This window comes from Brienomyrus brachyistius, unplaced genomic scaffold, assembly GCF_023856365.1.
Source record: "Brienomyrus brachyistius isolate T26 unplaced genomic scaffold, BBRACH_0.4 scaffold353, whole genome shotgun sequence".
In the NCBI taxonomy this organism is placed as follows: domain Eukaryota; kingdom Metazoa; phylum Chordata; class Actinopteri; order Osteoglossiformes; family Mormyridae; genus Brienomyrus; species Brienomyrus brachyistius.
In genome coordinates this window covers 50704-70198 of record NW_026042628.1, presented here as the reverse complement: position 1 = coordinate 70198, position 19495 = coordinate 50704, and the positions used below count along the sequence as shown (strand labels likewise).

At 46.8% G+C, this 19495-nt stretch overlaps 1 pseudogene; it reads right to left on the bottom strand.

The window, feature by feature from the left end:
- LOC125728615 (intersectin-2-like) overlaps nucleotides 1–19230 on the bottom strand; it is a 32181-nt pseudogene extending 12951 nt beyond the window's left edge.
- Between the last annotated feature and the right edge of the window lie 265 nt (nucleotides 19231–19495).

Below are 19495 nucleotides of genomic sequence, written 5' to 3'. Positions count from 1 at the left end.
AGAAAAAAAAATGAGAGACGGGCAAAGTTGGAAAGGGTTAGTAAAGGTTAAGAGGGATAACAAAATGTTAGGGAAAATAAGTTAAACATGTTCTGGCACAAAAACCTACACTCAAAGCCCTATACATGAGATCCATGACAAGAATATAAAAACTCAAAACTGCAAATGCTTAAAGCAGACTGAAGTGCAAAGACCTCACGGGGGCCCCACTGCAGATCATACCTCCAGGACCAGCTGAAGGTCAGCCATGTATCGCTCCTCCGTCTCAATGAGCTCGTGGATGTAACCCTGTCGCTTCCTCTCCTGCGGACTCATGGTGTCCAGGCTGGTCAGGTCAGCACACCCTGCAGGGTCGGGGATGACGGGGGTGGGGGTGGGAGTGGGGGGGGGGGCAGCCGCGGTCAGCAGCTGTCTTGCGTGGCCCCAAACATGTGGCTAAACCACTGGCTTGAGAAGCCGCTACCCGGAGCTGTCGCTAAGTCACTGCGCGAGAACAACCCTCCCGTCCGTCTTACCTTTTGCTGAAAATTCAGATGCGCGCAGACGCTGAAACTCCATTGGGTAACTTTCAATACGCCTTTTTGCATGAGCCTCATCCCCAAGCCTTAAAAACCGCAGCCAGGTTTCCTCTCTCGAACCCATTTTGCCTGGGACTGTAACCATCCTAGTGCTTAGCTTCTTGAATAACCTGGTCCTGGATATATATATATATTAGACGCTAATAACCAAACCTCACACCATCCTTGTGTAAGACAATGACTTGCCAAAAAAAAGCAGGTGCTTTTTAAGCAAATCCTTTATTTTCACGATAAATGTACATATGTATAATTTGAGGCACATTTTCAAAGTAACACAGCTTGGGAACTTTAACACAGACAAACTGACTTGACTACTGCCAATGCACTGTGGGTAAATTCCCAGTGGGGCCAAATGAAACCTCAAACTGCATAGACTGTTTAACAATTAATGCAAGGGATTCATTCAAAATGCATCTCTCTTGCCAGCAGCATAAACAGATTGCAAATTTGCATAAACAGAGCAAACCTTTAATTGCTTGCAAAATGTTTTCCAAGTAGAGGATATTTTTCAGCTGTTAAATACCTTATTCAGACATTTCTATGCCTTACTGCAAGTAATCACACATATTGTAGACTGAGCACACAATATCACAGTCATCCATTTTTTTTTCATTAAACTGCACTTTCATATAAAATAAAATAAGTCAATACAACTAAGAGTAAAATCTGGGCAAACCAGGTTACATTCAAAATGCTTGTAGTTTTACTACAAAGTGCCGCAGCAGTGATGATTTCTTGAACACTGAGGCACAGAGAGTTTCACCCTGATGTGAGAGCAAAAGACCACACTTTATAAACCACCAAATCTGCCATTTTTATCCTTAACCGAGTAATACGATTCTTTAGCATTTGTTCCAAGGACATTGTCAACACATGAATTTACCTCTGGCTAATAGTTACACTGGCATGGACCAAATAGTCAGCAGGCACCATGCAGAAGGATAATCTTCAGAGTCTAAACCTTAGTGACCAAAAAAAGAATTAGCCCATCTAACATCTGAATTTTATCAATAACCAAATAATCAATGGTATCTAACTGCAAGGCAGATTTTCATTTTAAGTTGCATGAAAAAGCAAAGTGTGAGGCTCAGTGGGCTAAAGCCTCGTTTTTCGCCCAGCCTCAGTACATCTGCGGGTCCTTCAGCAAGGCCCTTAACCCCCAGCTCCCTGGATGCTGCTATGGGTGGCTACCCTTTGCGGCCAGCTTGCTGTCACTTACAGAAAGCAAACTGGGGGTGGCGTAAAGAGAATTTCCCCATAGGGCTCAATAAAGTATCAATTATTATTAAATAAAGACATGTATCTTAGTTATAACTAGTTTTTAAACTTGTTAGAACCCAGAAACCGCAAAACATGTACTGTTAAACACCAGCAGGCCTTGTTTCGTTAAAGGTTATGCATATAATTACCTGAATTAACCACTCCATCTTGGTGGGGGGGGGGGGCATTTACATTGACGTTACCTCCCTAAGGTCACTTAAAGCAAAAAAAAATATATTCTAAAACATTTCCAGTATTATGGCAGATCAGCTGAAAACTCACAGCATCCTGGTCCAAACCCCCTCAGGCGGGAAAGCGGCAGACACTGCACCGGGGCACTAACAGGGCAAACCAAAGTCCACCAAAGCCCGCCGCGAGTGTTCGGAAAAAACAGCAAACAGTGAAGCAAGGACCCAGAACTTTGACCCTCGAATGGCTCACCGACCCCCACATAGGGAAAAGATGAAGGCTGCAACCAGTGTATGACTGCCTGCTTGAATACCCTTCCACTCCATACATTATAACAAATAACACCCTCAAAATACACAACTACATGTAAGGCAACAAAGGTTTCCCCTTAGTCTAGGTATGTATGACGAATATTCTACACACTATACCCATAGGCAAAACACAGTACTTAAAGAAGTACGTAAACAGCCAGTAATCGTTGAAGCTCATGTGTCGCCGTAGGCAAGCTACACCACCAGGGCCCCCTGTCTGCGACAAAGTGATATTGGCTGGCTAAGGCAGCGCCTCACCAAAAGATGGCACCCCAGGTGGCTGCCTATGTCACCTAATGGGTTGACCAGCACTGAGCACAGTACTATAGCTAAAGCCATGGGATTTCGTAGAGGGAGAGGATTAGGGTTAGGGTTAGGGTTAGCAGGGTTAGGGTTAGGGTTAGGGTTAGGGTTAGGTTTGCACTCATGGGGTTGGCAAAAAAAACCTACCAATGGAAAGCATGTGTCTGTGTACATGTGAATTCATACTGTGAACACACGCACACACACTTATGCAATTACCCAACGGTACGTAGCCCATAACTGAACTACAAGCTAAGCGTAAACGCACCGTTGCCTGCACAGATTATCCCAGATTTTCCATCTGCGCAGTAACATTCAGATATAACTGTCAGTGAGAGACGTTTTAACAAACAAACAAAAAAAAGTTAGGATACTCAATTGCACTTAGGGTAAAAAGCCATTTTTGAAAGAAAAATATGTTTTAAATAGTTAATGACTATGACTCTACATACCTTCACGCTCTCCCAAAAAGCTGTTTAAATGATATGCTTTATACTTTAAATATGGCATCAGCATCTATCACTGGCATTGTAATTGCTTTGCATCATAAGCAAGAACAATTTTAAAGACTAAAAACATGAATATAAAAATTACAGAGGGGGGCACTTGCTGTTGGACTGGTAGGTGTGTGGGACCTGCTTCAACACATGAGGAAAAAAATTTAAATAATAATAATAATAATAATAATAATATTAAAGCAGAAGTAAAAGAAAGTGAATTTGATGAGAAGGCAGGCCCTATCCAGCGAGGAAGCATTGACTGATATGGAGCACCTAAAGGGTATCTGAACAGCTCTGAGAAGCTGTGGAGGAAGAGGCAACGATGCCGTCCTACAAGAACAACACAGATAGAGGGAAAGATGGAGGGAAAGGTGGGGGGGAAAGAAGGGAAAGATGGCAGGAGAAGAGTGTAAGGAGGGTGGACGGATGGATGGAAGGAGAGGAGTGCTTCTCTGAAGCACAACTCTGAGAAGAAACCCAGTCCTAATAGGCGGATGGCAGAAGAGAGAGTATGCACGCCATGATGTGGAAACTCATCGACCCTCTCATCATGGTTTTTTATGAAGACATTTGCCAATACCAGGTAGTATCTTTCAAACTGCCCTACTTCACATCACCAGGCCTCCCATGAGGTCACCAATGAATCATTTCTTATCTGTGTTTAGGTTTCCCCTGCAGCACACAGCTACTGCAAACTCTCTCGATTCATCTTTGGACACAAACCATTTCTGTTCAGAAAGTCAGACCCAAGCAGGAAGCCAAACCGTAGCCTTGGTAGAGCTGCAGTCAGCAGGAGAACAGCCCTTTGAGAGACCCATACAATGCAGGTGGGCACTGTAACGTGGGTCAACTTTTACCCGAAGGTCACTTTCCACCTTAGATTTTGGAACTACCGCTCTCTCATTTATTGCCAACAGCATGAAACACTAGGCTGCAAACTTTGTATCTTAAGACATTTGCAACTATCAACAAGACAAACAAATATTACTTGGGGGGGGAAAAAAATTAAACTTACATTGTTGACTGGGATCGGACTCCGTGGTCATCTTGACGTAATTGGTGGGGAACAAGCCGACGACGCCATTCAGCTCCCCTTTCCACCAATCAGCATCGTCCTTGTTCAGCACATTGATCAGTTGACTTTTGGAGAAGCTCATCTCATCCTCGTTGCCCGCCTTGTAGTCGTACATGGTGATGACCTGGCAAACTGAAGGAACAGCCAACATGTAGGAAAGGCTGTTACGGAAGATGCAGACGGAGATCATCGCAGATCTTGGCATGTGATGCTGTTGATCTTACTTGGAACTGGAGCTGGTGTGGACTTCCCACTGGTGGGGCCCAAGAGCTTGACGTGGGAGGCGGGGAACCATCCGTTCTGGCGTTTTTTACCCCTAGCCTGGACAGATACAAGACAAGAGGTTCCTCATCAGGACATACATGCCAACCTAATTTAGGACAAATGCATCTGACCTGAGAGAGACCCGCAACTCAACTTCAATGCCTCCTCCCAAAAACAGCCCAGGATTAGACCTCATTATGGGCGGCCTCCACATTTGATTAACGTCACTATCATGACAACACGGGTCCACAGACCTGCAGAACCCCTTGCCACCACCCAGATGGGTTCTTGCCCTGGATGAGGATAAGCTGTCCCGGGGCCAGGCTCAGCTGCTCCGCTCCGGTGGCCGTGTACGCAGTCGTCACTTGGGCAACCTCTGTCATACACATTCACAAATGAATGCGAACGCAAACAAGCACACGTGTTCAAGGTAGATAGAGCTTCGCAACAGTCGGCACTCGCAAAGACTATTGAACACAGCTGTGTTTCATCTGTATACAGGACACAGCCTAGCTGCAGATGCACCAGCATCAACGGAAAGGCAAAGATAAAGGTGTGTGGTGGCTGCCAGTGAATTTCTTGGCTCTTTACTGAGTGGTGACTGTGGGATCCCGCATCCTTACCTGGCTTTTTGCCGACTCCACCTGACTTTCCAGTGGTGCTATATGTCTGTAGACAGACACACATATTGGTAGAGGTCAGAGTAGCAAAAGTTAGCCTGTCATGATTTATTATTTATAGACAATAAACTCTGCAGTTTAAGTATCTCTGAGAAAAGTCGTTCATGACAATTTACTTCAGATTCCTTTGGCGTTACGTAGTTGGAGGGGAAGACTCCACTCCTGTCTCCGATGTACCCTTTCCACCAGTCCCCTTCTCTTTCCGTCACAACGACGGTGTCTCCTTCGTTGAAAGTGAGGTCTCCTGACTCTGGGCTTTCATAGGTATATAAGGCTACATACTCTGATTGGATGAGAGACAGAATGGCCAAATGATTTTTAACTGCCACAAAACCTGCCTTCTGATTAGACAGAAAATCAACGGTCAACAGCCAGTGACAAAATCCGGCTTTCTCCTTTTCGACAATGGCCTCTCACACCAGACCCTGTTTCAAGGTTACTTCTGACATGCTAGCAGCAATACCATTAATATCAAGATGATTAAAAGGTACGCAAGAGAAGTCAAGATGACAATATGCTAGATTACAGATGGCCAAACAAAGTGAAGAGTAGTGACTGGCTAAAATGGAATGTTGGGTATCAAAGAAAGACACAATGTATGCAAAATGCGCTTCTGCTTAGCTTAATTTAACTTCTTTTCATTCAAATTCTTCCCTGGAAAAGAAACTTACCTTCTTGTAGAGTATTGTCAGGGTTATTGAACTCATCCACAGAAGAATATAGGGGTCTGGCAAAATAAAGTGAAAAAAAATGGATCGGCGATTCTGCTCATACGCATTTTTCAATAGAAAAAGAAAAAAATCCCTTACAAATTGATCTCGCTTATCTCAACCAATAATATAAGCACAAAAACATCACAATAGCATTCATAAGTGTTGAGTCAATCAGTCAAACCAAATTTACCATACTAAATCTAGCACATTTTCTCAAACATGTCACAAAGAAAAGGCAGGGATTATTTAAAATCACTCCTAGATGCCTGCCCCGAAAAATGCAAATCAAATACCACTTCAGTAATAAATACGTAGAAATATGGAATTAGAATAAGGAAATGGCTCAGTAAATGACCACCAGTCTCCAGGTAGCTGACAGGCTTTGGTCTGAGCAGAACCAGAACCCTTCTGGAACCTCCCGAGGAACCGCCAAGAGTGTCACTTACTCATTCCGGCTCAGCCCTGCACCCCATTCAGCTCCCCCAGCCACCAGTTTTCCTGCTGCTCCAGCACCGTGATGATGTCATCCTTGGAGAAGTTCAGGTGGTTGTCCGTCTTGGCCGTCCAGGAGCACAGCGCTTGCACCTGGAGGCCACTTGCCACCTGACAACGCAGAAAACATGTCTGTCAGCCGGGACACCACTCAGGAAACAAGATCTGATCTAGACGTACTTGAAACTACCTTAAAAATCCCCCCAAAAATGGACATTTTGATAAATGTTAACATGAAAGTTTACCAACTTATGAATATACCTAGAAAGTTAACACTCTCGTGCATACATGGTACATCTCAGTGTATTGTTATATATGTGCAAACACATGCACAAATATGACCAAAAAAACAACATATATACAAACTACACTATTAGCAAACATAGTTGACTTGTTTATGGCGATAAAATCATGCATTTGTGTTGGGGGCCCCTTGCTGGCCACAAAGTCACCACCTTGTGGAGGGGCCCCAAAGTGGCTTTTTAAATGGGTCCCCAGAAACAGCAAACCTGCTTCTGATTGTTATATATAAATAAAGAAAAAGCATAGTACAGAACAAAATACTGCAGTAACGTGCAAGACAGTCGCAGAAGCAGTTGAAGGCTTCTGAACAGACATGGTTCAGATGCAGCCATGCAAACAGGCCACAGACTCACTGGCACATAAATACGCATAGGCATGCAGTGGAAATACAGAAAAAGAACACGACCGATCGGGTGGGGCCAGTTCTGAATTCTCACTCGAGACAGTTACGGTATTCTTCAGGTAGGGGGCGCTCCCAGGATAACTACCTGTCCATACTCCATAGAGGCAGAGCCTGGAGGGTGGGTGGGAGTGAAGGCAGAGTTCTGCCCTGCCCCCCCAGGAGTGCTCTGTCCTGCTGGGAAGGTACTGGAATTAGCCTCCGCCTTGCTGAAGTAGGGACAGACCAGGAGAAAACGGTCAGTGAGACCCACATAAGCATTCAGATATGACACAGGACCAGTTTAGATGCTGGACACCAAGGGGCAACATTACCTTGCAGAGACTGAGGTAGATGCAGTTGTGGGCATCAGAGCCTGCTTGGTGCTGGCCGCAGATTCCGGTTGGCTGTGCTTCTCGACGTAGCTCTCAGGGAACCAGCCCATCTTGCCCTGGTAGCTGCCATACAGCCAGCCCTGCTCGCCTTCCGTCTTCTCGTCCACCTGCGGACTCAAGGCGATTGGTTAAGGGCTACCACATGACACACATGGGCGTACTATCCAAAACCAGGTCACGACTGGCCAGAAAACACCCTAAAACATATGAAAGGAGAAATGTGCCATTAATAAATTAAATATGTCTACATGTTTATTTATTTTGTCACAGGGGCACTTGTACCCCTCTGTCCTCCCCCCCCCAAAAAACTGCTCCTTGTTGCACTTTATGGTGAACAAAAGGATTCTAGATCTAACTGTAAAACACCCGAAAAGGATTCAGAAAAAAAGAGCTAATCAGGCACCAGGGCAATGATTCAGCACATTTAATTTATGGTACAAACAGATTAACATATGGGGGTGCACTCTGTATACCTCAATCAAGCTGTCCGTGTCAAAGGTGAGCTCGTCCGCGTTCCGTGCTGTGAAGGGGTACAGGGCTCTGTAGGTTGTCAGGGAGGCCGATTTCCTGTGCGTTGACTTGACGGGTCTCAAATTCCCTGCAACGACAGTGAGTCAGTCACCTCCTTGTGTGACTGTTCTTCAGAACGCTGTGTCACTAATGACGCACTGCAGCTATTGAACCAGCACACGACACCTCGGGTCTGCTGATGGGACACTTGCATTTGGAGGCTGATGAAGAAACTGTACAAACCCCACCGCTAATGGTAGCTTTACGTGTCTGAGATTGTGATTTGTCACTGCGTTTCCACACCTCCCGAAGGGGGCTGCATCGAGGCCATAATCCTTACCTTTTCGCTCCTCTAGGCCCCTGATCAGGGCCGACAGCTTCTCATGAATGTCTGTCTTGCCTAAATTGTGCTGCTGCTGCTGCTTTTGCTGCCGGGCCTCTTCCTCCCGCTGTCTGGCCACGGCCTCCTCCTCCTGTTGCTTTCTCCTCCTGTCCTCCTCTCGCCGTCTCTCCTCTTCCTGTCTCTTCTTCTCCTCTTCCAGCCTCCTCCGCTCCTCCTCCTGTCTCCTCCGCTCCTCTTCCTGTCTCCTCCGCTCCTCTTCCTGTCTCCTCCGCTCCTCTGCATCCCTGACAGCAGCTATCTGAGCCCGCTGACGTCTTCTCTCCTCCTCCTCCCTCTCCAGCTCCTGCTCCTCCTCCTTCTTCCTTCTGTTCTCTTCCTCTTGCCTCCTTCTCTCTTCCTCCTGCCTCCTCCTCTCTTCCTCAAATCTCTTTTTCTCTTCTTCCAGTCTTTTCCTCTCCAGCTCTAGCTTCCTTCTCTCTGCCTCCACCTTTCTCCGCTCCTCCTCTTGCCGCCTCCTCTCCTCTTCCTTCTGCCTCCTCTCCTCCTCCGCCCTTTTATGTTCCTCTCGCCGCCTCTCCTCCTCTATCCTCTTCTCCTCCTCCCTCTTCTGGGCTTCCTCCTGCCTCCTCCTCTCCAGCGGCCCGGCGGTTCCGCTCAGCCTGCTCCTGAGCGGCGCGCAGTTTGGCCCGGAGTTCACGCTCACGTTCTTCCTCCTCCTTCAGCTTGGCCTCCCGCTCCTCCTGGATCCTCCTCCGCCGCTCCTCCTCCTCCCGCTCCAACTTCACACGCCACTGCCGCTCTTTCTCCAGCTTGGCTTGCCTGTGAATGACATGATGCATCACATTGAAGCTGAATTTGGCCCAGCACCACATCATGGCCCTTCAATCACGTGATGCAGCTATATTTTCTTTAAACAAACCATCAAGGTCACGTCATCCATTCAAATTTAATGCTTTAACTGAACTTTGTCACACTGGGTCTGTAATTGACATTAAAATTGCTCTTAGCCATCTGACATGTTCTGACATTATGTAGGTGATGTGTTGACCCACTTAAAAATAGAAAAACAAACAAAAAATAAGTAAAAGGGAGCTCTGGATCCCCAAGGACCAGCTTGGGAAGCACAGTGTTAAAGTGATATTAAAAAGCGATTTAGGACAGGTCAGTCACCATTGCAGGGAAACCAAACCTGGCACCATGACAGCCAACAGAAATGCAAAAACGACAACAGAGCATGCAGGCCTTGCAGGAGGCCTAGCTCACCTGACCGCCTCCTCCTCCTCTCTCTTCCTCCTCTCCAACTCCAGTTCTCGCCTCCGCTGCAGGTCACATAGCTTGTCGGCCTTGACCTGCCGCAGTCTGTCCAGGACCTGCTGCTGCTTGGTCTGGCTTTCCCGGAGCTCCTGTGGGAAGGGACCGGGCCCGCACCACCATTAGCGCAGAGCACCAAGCCACACCGCCAACCACCACTCGCTATACAAGGTACAGACACCAGATCCAATTCAGAACACACGGGATTCTGGGCCATAGATTATGGATGTTTTGAGGCTTCACTTCTCCACTTTATTCTATTTACAAATGCTACTGGCCCCTGTACAGCACACATTGATGCCTTTCTACCACCAGTAATGCCTCCTCACCTTGATGTCCACGTTGTACTGGTCCATCTCCGACAGTTTTGCCACGGTATCCTTCTCCAGCACATCCAGCTGCTCCTTGAGTTTCCGACAGACGATGTCCTTCTCAGTCACGCCCCTCTTTACGGAGGAAAGTGTCGGACCTGTATACAGAAACACTACCTCTAAGCAAGACCCTTCACCTGCAATTGCTTCATCCTGGGACTGACAATCTACATCTAAGCCCTGCAAGGAAGTCCTCCAACTTGCAGGGAAAACTGCAAGGGGGTTGGTGGCAGGGTTGGCACTCCAGCCACCGGAAAAAAATGTACACTGTTCCATTCCATTCGGACTAGTGTGATGCTGAGGTGTCACCCGCTGCACGACTACACTCAGGTTCTCATCCCTGAGGTGGTTCGTGTGGAGGGTGCAGCAACGCGCTGTATCAGCAGGGGGCCCTTACATTAACAACCCTAAGTGCACCTCGAGGTTATATGGTAAGTATTTTCTTGTTGACATGTGAGAGGGAGGGCTGTGACAGATAACCTGGCCCCCACAATCCCCCACTCCACCCAAACCCTACAGAGCCGAGATGAGTTGGTAGCCGACTTGTGCCCAGAACTTCTGGAAACTCCTGTACTGCTGGAAAAGCCTTCCAGGGGGGGTTACATCTGAAAGCTGGCTGAAAGAACGCCAAGATTCTGCATTGCTGTCATCGAAGCAAAACTGTCGACTGCCTCCAAGCCTTTTACTCTAAGGTGAATAATGTAGCTAAAATATAAAGATGTATTACAAGTGGGTGCATCCAAACTTTTGTCTGGTAGTGTACACCTACATTTTAGAAGCACAAGAAGCATGTACCACCCATGTGCCACCATGACATTTAAGTACTTCAAGAATGACTGCAGGGGGGGGGGGCGCCAGGTAACGCAGGGAGAAGCAGGGAGATCAGACTCACCAGACCTACTGTTCAGCCCCATGTTGCATAGGATCTCCTTGCATCTCTGCTGCTCCACAATCAGCTGAGAATGTTTCCTCTGCCCCTCCTGCACAAAAACAGGCCAAACTCCCTCAGAAAGCTGGAGAATCCTGAAATAAACCCTCCCTGGAAACTTCACCCTATCTATCTATTGCTTTTATAGTAAATTCCCCCCCAAAAAAACTGCACATTCTCCAGGAAAGGTGTGAAGAACAGTCTCTCCCTTGGTTGCCAAAATCTGAAGACTGCTAATCAGACAGGAGTGGCACAGCTGTTGTATAACGCACAGCAGACATAACGCCAGATCACATGGAAAAAGAACCGTGTTGAATCTATTTATCAGTGTTGCAGCTGGTGCTCGTCCCATAGCTGCTGGGATCTTGGACGGCAGCGGAGGAAGGCCGCAGACCTCAAGCTGCCGCTGCAGGGCGTTGACCTCCAGCAGGCAGCTGTCCTGCTTCTGACTGATCAGTTCCAGCTCTCCCTTCTGGATGCTCCTCTTGCTCTGGACGTCCCTGAGTCGGTCAGAGATCTGCTTGTGCTTGTCTCTCTGAAATTAAACAGTGGTCTTATGAGTCCTGAGGGCGGGAATATTGTCGCTGTGGACACAAGCATGTGTACCATTGACATCTGAAAGGAAAACGTGCGTCTCTGATAGTGCGATTTCAACAGCTGGCTGTTCCTCGTTCCTGAAGGGGAATGCAGTCGGTCGGGGCAAACAGGTGCAGGACGGCCTGGTCCTCACCACAGCCTCCAGCTCCAGCTCCAAGCTCCTCTTCTTGGCCTTAAGCTTGATGATGTCCTCTTGTTCTTGGTTCCTCTGATTCAGCAGCTCCTGTCGCCTCCTCCGCTCCCACTCCATCTTCCTCTGACGCTCCAGCTCCTGCTTAGCAGCCTGCAGGGACACACACATGATCACGACCAAACACACACACACACACACACACACACACACGCGCTAATCACAGGTCGCACACGTTCACACACAAGCTAAACCAATAACCAAATACATGCTGTCAAACCTTCCCAGCCATTCAGAGATGTACATAAACGGAGTTTCACCAGTAAACTAGTTTAATTAGTTATAATGCTGTATTTGCCCAACACAGGGTTACAATAATGAAGTTTTATTAACTTCCAGCCAATTATCACAGGGGGGCCTGGAGTCTATCCAGGACAGCACAGGGCACCAGGCTGGGGGGGTACACCCTGGACGGGATGTCAGCCCATCGCAGGGCACAAAACATGCACTTACACTAGAACCTCGCACTGCAGAGAATTTAAAGGCACCAGACCACCTAAGGGCATGTTTTTGGAGGAAGGCCACACAACACTGGGAGAACATGGAAACTCTCAAAGAGTGGAGGTGGGATTCCAACCCCCAGCTCTGAAAGGTATGAGGCAACAGTGCTGGTGAATCGCCAACAACATTAATTTGCTAAACCCAAATGTGATTGGCTGGGACTGGACCAATGACCAAAGAGCGACTGCCTAACCCCAAGTACAATGCTAGCATTCCATACTAGAAAGACTGACCTCCTTGCGTTCCAGCTCCTTTAAGCGCTCTTCCTCCTTCTGCCATTCCAGCTCGCGTTGCCTCTCCAGCCGCCGCTCCTGCTCCTGTTGCCGCCTCCTCTCCTGCTCCCGCGCCTCCTGCTCACGCCGCTCCTGCTCCTCCCGGGCCTTCTGGGCCCGCCTCTCTTGCTCGCGCCGCTCCTGCTCCTGTAAGACCTGCCGCCGCCTCTCCAGCTCAGCGTTTCCCCGCTGGAAGTTCTCCTTTAGCTTGTCCTCGAACGAAACTGCAAGGAGGGCCATGCACACGCACACGTGGTAACCATGGCAATAGGGGCAGTGACCTTTGACCTCCTGCAATTCAATGTGAATCAGGTGATTCTTTGTAAAGATACTAAGAACGGCACATCACTAATACACACTTGTGTCACCAAAAACATTCACTAGCTGAAGGTGCCTGTCTTTGTGTGTGTGTGTGTGTGTGTGTGTAAATCCGTCTGTCCGTTCTACTAATGCTACCATTACTCTTTGTCTTCTGGGGTGGTTCAACTTGAATTTCTTCAGGGACGATGGTGCGATTCAAAGGAAGCAATTCCCCCTGCTTCCCCGTTCTGCAAAATACAACATGCCTCCGTGTAGGTAGAAGGTGCTAGAACCTGAGACTCTGAGTCAGGCTACACAGGAACAACCACCATACAGCTTCCCGTGCTCACTCATCAGGAGTCCCTTAGCTGGGCTCAGTCGAAGTATCTCAGTGTATGGGGACACTCTCCCTTTCTGTAACAAAGCCTCCTAGCCTGTGATTCCAGATGGGTCAATGTCCAGCCTGACACAGCATATTCAACCCCCCCGCCTTTCCCCATTCATTACATATAACTATGGAAAAAAGTTAGAGACCATAGCACCAATTTTTGTTTCACTCAGTTCTCCTTTATGGGTATGGATCTGTGAATAATGTTTTTTTTTCTTTTGCAAACTGCAGCCTGGTTCTTTCCTGCTTCTCATTAATGAAGGGCTTCTTCCTTGCTTTATGGGACTTCAGCCCTGCTTCTATGAGCCTGTTATGAACTGTCCTAGCAGTGCACCTCACACCTGCACTTAACGTTTCCACCAAGTACAGGTCACTTGAGGTCATGATTCATGAGGCACTGTCGGATAAGTGAACGGGCATCTCAAGCATTGGGAAGTCGTTTCCACCCTTTACCTGGCTGCTTTCTGGCCTTTCTCAGTGTCTCCCGTTTCACCATATTCTTGTACACTTGCGTACTTAGAACCTGGAAGCAACCTGACGCTCAGCGTACCTTTCTGCCAGCAAAACCAGCTTTAAACAAGCAGATTTTTTTTCCAGTATAGAGTGGTCTCAATTTTTTTCCAGAGCTCTATTTACTGCTCTGCCGGGTTCACCGATTGGCCACCGGCGGCGGCTGTCTACCTGACGGAGGGGGGCACCAGGTCCCCGGGAAGCGTGAGGGGCAGCGGCTGTCCGGCCTTCGCCATGTCCACCAGGTGCATAGCCAGGATGAACTCCTCCCCTGTCAGCTGGCCGTCCTTGTCCACATCTGCCAGGTTCCTTGGGAGAACATGTGGGAAGGTCAGTAATCGAACCGGGTGCACAGATGGCGAAGACCAGCATAACTTCACCCAGACCATGAGGGGTCCAATTTAAAAACCAAACTAACCTACAAAAAAATGACAACTTACCCTGAGTTTTGTCCAACTGTAGGCTAATGCAAGTGTTCCAAGCATGTTTAAGGTATGCTAGGCTAGGCTATGAAGTTTGTTAGGTGAGCTGTAATAATAAAATGTATTCTCACCTAACAATATATTTTTTAGCAGTATTTTGAGAGACAGACATATAAAAAACAAAATGCCTTTAAATTTTTTTATTTTTTTTTAAAGCAGTGATTATTGCAGCACATTAAAAACCTGCGACACGCTTCCTATTAGTTGATTATCAGTAGGATCCCATGAGTCACAACTCAGAAGTACAGACCTCCTGCCTCGAGCCGTCGCACCAGCTGCCTGACGCGTGCTAACAGGAACAGACCACTTAAGAAAAGCAACCAGCCCTGGAAATATCATGATGGCTTCTGAAATCAGCGCAGGGTCAATTGGAGCAATTAGAGGTTGTTCAGGGGACCAGCAGAGAAATCACTGCCAATCCGGGGACTTGAACTGTCGACCTTGCGGTTACAGACATATGGTCCTCACCTGTGGAGCCACACACTGCCCGCATAGAGTGGATGCTGAAAGGATTGAGCTACGTAATTTAAGAGGGGCAAATAAACCAAGCGCACCACTGCGGCCGTGAAGAATTCAGTGGACACTCACCAAACAGTGGCTAGCTGAGTCTGAGTGAGCTGGGATGAGGCCAGAACGTTCCTGACCTGCACACCTGCAAGGTAGAAAAATGGCGAGGGGAATATGAGCTTCAAGCTGAACGACCTGAAAACTGTGGGGGGGGGGAGGGGGGGTTCCCACCAAGAAACCACCATTAACGTACAAAATGTTTCATAATCTAGCTCCCGTCGAACACAGCCTGCAATGTCACTTGTGAGCTGTGACTCATTTAATTACTGGAGTAATTAAATCAACAGCCGGAGCCCTGAGCCTTTTACCAGTGATGCAAAAGTCTGTAATTAATGTGAACTGCTTTCCTATTATTACGAACATGCCTGACGAATCCCTGAACAAGCTTATTACAAATAACATGCTGTGTTTAATTGTCATTAAAAGGTGCTAACTGGGTTCGCTGGGGAACCTGTCAAGTGCAGAGGTGGCATCTGAATAATCTACTCCTTACACATCTCTGTGAATTACTTACTGTTATGACTGCAACACCCACATTCAGATCATTAAAGGAAAAGCGTTTATGGCTGTTTAATGTCGTCGACACTAGAAACAAAGTTCCTCAGATCAGAGTTGAGTAGAATCAGGTGATGAAACTAGCGTCAAAATAGGCACTGTATAAAAAAGCTACAAGCATTTTAATTATTTCAAAAGTTAGCATGCTAGCCTGTTAGCATGTAAAATGCCTTGGCATGCTCAGATCAGGCTGAAAGGTTTGATCTAGGCGTATAGCAACACCCAGATTCAGAATATGGAGTAATCTCAAAACTTAGCATGTTAGCATATTAGCATCAAAACCAGATGTGTGGGCGTATCTCCGCCTAGGAATCTCGTAGAGACTAGAAACAAAGTTCCTCAGATTAGACATGATGAGAAAAGACATAAAACTAGCATCAAAATGTACAAAAAACTACAATCATGTTAACATATTAGCATCACAACCAGAAGTCGGCATCTCACCAGCCTAGGAATGCCCTAGAGATTAGAAACAAAGATCCTCAGATCCATCTTAATAAGTAGAGTAAAGACATAAAACTAGCATCAAAACAGGCAATGTACAAAAAACTACAATCATGCTAGCATATTAGCATCAAAACCAGAAGTCGGCATCTCACAGCCTAGGAATACCCTAGAGATTAGAAACAAAGTTACTCAGATCCGGCTTGATGAGTAGAATCGAGTGAAGAAATTAGCGTCAAAATAGGCAATGTACCGAAAAAAAAACTACAATCATGTTAGCATATTAGCAACAAAACCGGAAGTGGGCGTAACTCACCCTAGGAATGTCGTCGACACTAGAAACAAAGTTCCTCAGATCAGAGTTGATGAGTAGAGTAAAGACCACTTCCGGTTATCTCACTGCTGATTTCCTGGAGCTGCTAGATTCCCTCAACCTACAACAACAACATGTTGATGTCCCCACACATTCCAGGGGTCACACACTTGACTTGGTGTCAAGTGAGGCCAAGCACAGAGCCCTGTGGGACACCACAGGTGACGTTGTGGATGTGAGATTTTGCGCTGCTAAGGGTGACATGTTCGGTTCTGCCAGTTAGGTATGACGTGAACCAGTTATGAACAGTTCCTGAGAGTCCCATGGTGCATTGCAGGCGGTGAAAGAGGATGTTATGGTCTATTGTGTCAAAAGCAGCTGTCAGGTCAAGGAGGATGAGTATAGAAGGGGAACCAGTATCTGCAGTCATCAGAAGATCATTGGTGACCTTGACCAGGGCTGTTTCTGTGCTATGGCCAGGGCGGAAACCGGACTGAAATTTTTCAAACAGGTTATTCAGTTTGAGGTGATCATGAAGTTGTGCTGCAACTGTTTTTTTTCCAGAACTTTAGAGAGGCATGGAAGATTGGAGATGGGCCCATAGTTAGAGAGAACTTCAGAGTCCATGGTGGGTTTTTTCAATAGAGGTCTGATGACAGCAGTTTTTAAAGTAGAAGGAATATGGCCAGTCAGGAGGGATTGGTTTATGATCCTGGTGATGAGTGGAGAGACGGCAGAGATGTTGACCTTTAGCAGGGCTGAAGGGAAAGGGTCCAGGGAACTGGTAGATGGTTTCATTTTCCTGATGACGTTCTCCACCTCTTCCCGTGTGGTAGCAGAGAAGGAGCAAAGTGGCTGGACCTTCTCAGGTAGTAGGTCGACAGTTGGAGGAGGCAAGATATTCGTGATGGAGAGGTATGAACGGATATTATCAACATTTTGTCTGAAGAAATTGATGTGCATGTTGCACCTCTGCTGTTGCACTGCTGACAGGTTCAGAGGAGAGAAATTTAAGGTCCAGGGCCAGGGCATCTGCATTGATGGTCTTCAGATTTCTGAAATGGATCTGACGTTTTGGTTTGATATGGGGCGGAGAGAAAGGCCAGCTCCATTGACACTACTTTATGGTCCGAGATACCAAGATCATATACCTGTAGATTACTGATGGGGGCGAAGTTTGAAATGACCAAGTCAAGTGTGTGAACCCTGGAATGTGTGGGGACATCAACATGTTGTTGTAGGTTGAGGGAATCTAGCAGCTCCAGGAAATCAGCAGTGAGATAACCGGAAGTGGGCGTATCTCCGCCTAGGAATGTCGTCGACACTAGAAACAAAGTTCCTCAGATCAGAGTTGAGTAGAATCAGGTGATGAAACTAGCGTCAAAATAGGCACTGTATAAAAAAGCTACAAGCATTTTAATTATTTCAAAAGTTAGCATGCTAGCCTGTTAGCATGTAAAATGCCTTGGCATGCTCAGATCAGGCTGAAAGGTTTGATCTAGGCGTATAGCAACACCCAGATTCAGAATATGGAGTAATCTCAAAACTTAGCATGTTAGCATATTAGCATCAAAACCAGATGTGTGGGCGTATCTCCGCCTAGGAATCTCGTAGAGACTAGAAACAAAGTTCCTCAGATTAGACATGATGAGAAAAGACATAAAACTAGCATCAAAATGTACAAAAAACTACAATCATGTTAACATATTAGCATCACAACCAGAAGTCGGCATCTCACCAGCCTAGGAATGCCCTAGAGATTAGAAACAAAGATCCTCAGATCCATCTTAATAAGTAGAGTAAAGAAATAAAACTAGCGTCAAAACAGGCTATGTACAGAAAAAACTACAATCATGTTAGCATATTAGCATCAAAACCAGAAGTGGGCGTAACTCACCCTAGGAATGTCGTCGAGACTAGAAACAAAGTTCCTCAGATGAGAGTTGATGAGTAGAGTAAAGACATTAAACTAGCATCAAAACAGGCAATGCACAAAAAAACTACAATCATGCTAGCATATTAGCAACAAAACCGGAAGTGGGCGTAACTCACCCTAGGAATGTCGTCGACACTAGAAACAAAGTTCCTCAGATGAGAGTTGATGAGTAGAGTAAAGACATAAAACTAGCATCAAAACAGGCAATGTACAAAAAACTACAATCATGCTAGCATATTAGCATCAAAACCAGAAGTCGGCATCTCACAGCCTGCGTAGTAGAGGTCTAGGCTGCCCAATCCTCCAAACGGAGAAGGTACAGCAGGATGTAGGTCCCTGTACCCTCACCAATCGCCTCCCTAGTCTGCTACATGCACTACGTGAGCAGATCGGCTAAGGCTCCAGCACTTCCCTATCAGCGTCACGGTGCCAACCTGGAGTGTAGTACTGTTGGGGATAGCGTGATGTTTAAGTACCCACACCGTACCCCCACCCCCCGACCGAAGTACCCAGCAGTAGCAGGTGAGACGCCCCTACTCCGGAGAGAGCCTAAATAATAGAAGCAGGGTAACCACTGTACACCAGGATAGGGTAAATTGAACACATAGGCAGTTTATTCTCTGTAAGATTACTAAATTATTAGATGGAAAGAACCAAAGCTCACATAAAACAAAGGACTGCAATTACCAAATTGAGTTTCACCAACCACCTGACTCCCCTCTATTAATGAAACCCCAGCCCCAGTCACCCTACTGAGCGCTCAGTGTCTAACGGTGGAGGCTTCAAGCAAGAACTCCCGTTTACCTCCGACGGGATATTTTTTACCCTTCATATAACACGTTCGTAGTAACCTTACAACAGGACACATTCATATTAAACATGCACAACAACCTCATAAAAGAAATGAACCTTATTCATTTAGCACTTTATACCACCGGCACATTGTAATAATCCGTCCGATAACATCAACACTCCCATGCGAAAGTCTGTTCAGTACATTTACTTCCAAAAATGACCGCCAGAGAAATCAGGCATCCGGGCATGCAGTTAGAACATAGCGGGCCTGCCCTGCCAGGTGGTAGCGTGCGCAGAAAATGGGGTGTGCAGCAGCGATCTTTTAAAACTCCGCTTAGTGTCCGTCACGTTAGCAGAAGTCTTCTACTTCTTGGCCAAGTTGCTGATCACCCTGATGTACATTCGCCGAAATAAACTTTATTAAATATCACCTGCGTCGTCCTTGGTACTGGAGCTGATGAGTCGTCTCTGTATAGCAGGGAAGCTACCGCGATTCCTCCAAGCTCCGGTTCCCACTGCGCGGCACCGGGAGCAGCTCTCCTCTGTCGTTCTGGTAACACACAGCAATTTCCCTTCTCCGGAGCACCAACGTGGCTCGAACCTGCCTTCAGACTAATCTGGTCCTGTGTGACTACATTAAGGAATTCTCCCTACTTACTCTACATCACCCGAACGAACCAAAAAAAAACCTCCTTTCCCCCTCTCTCTCCCGCCAACTCCACTGCCCTGCTATACGCAGC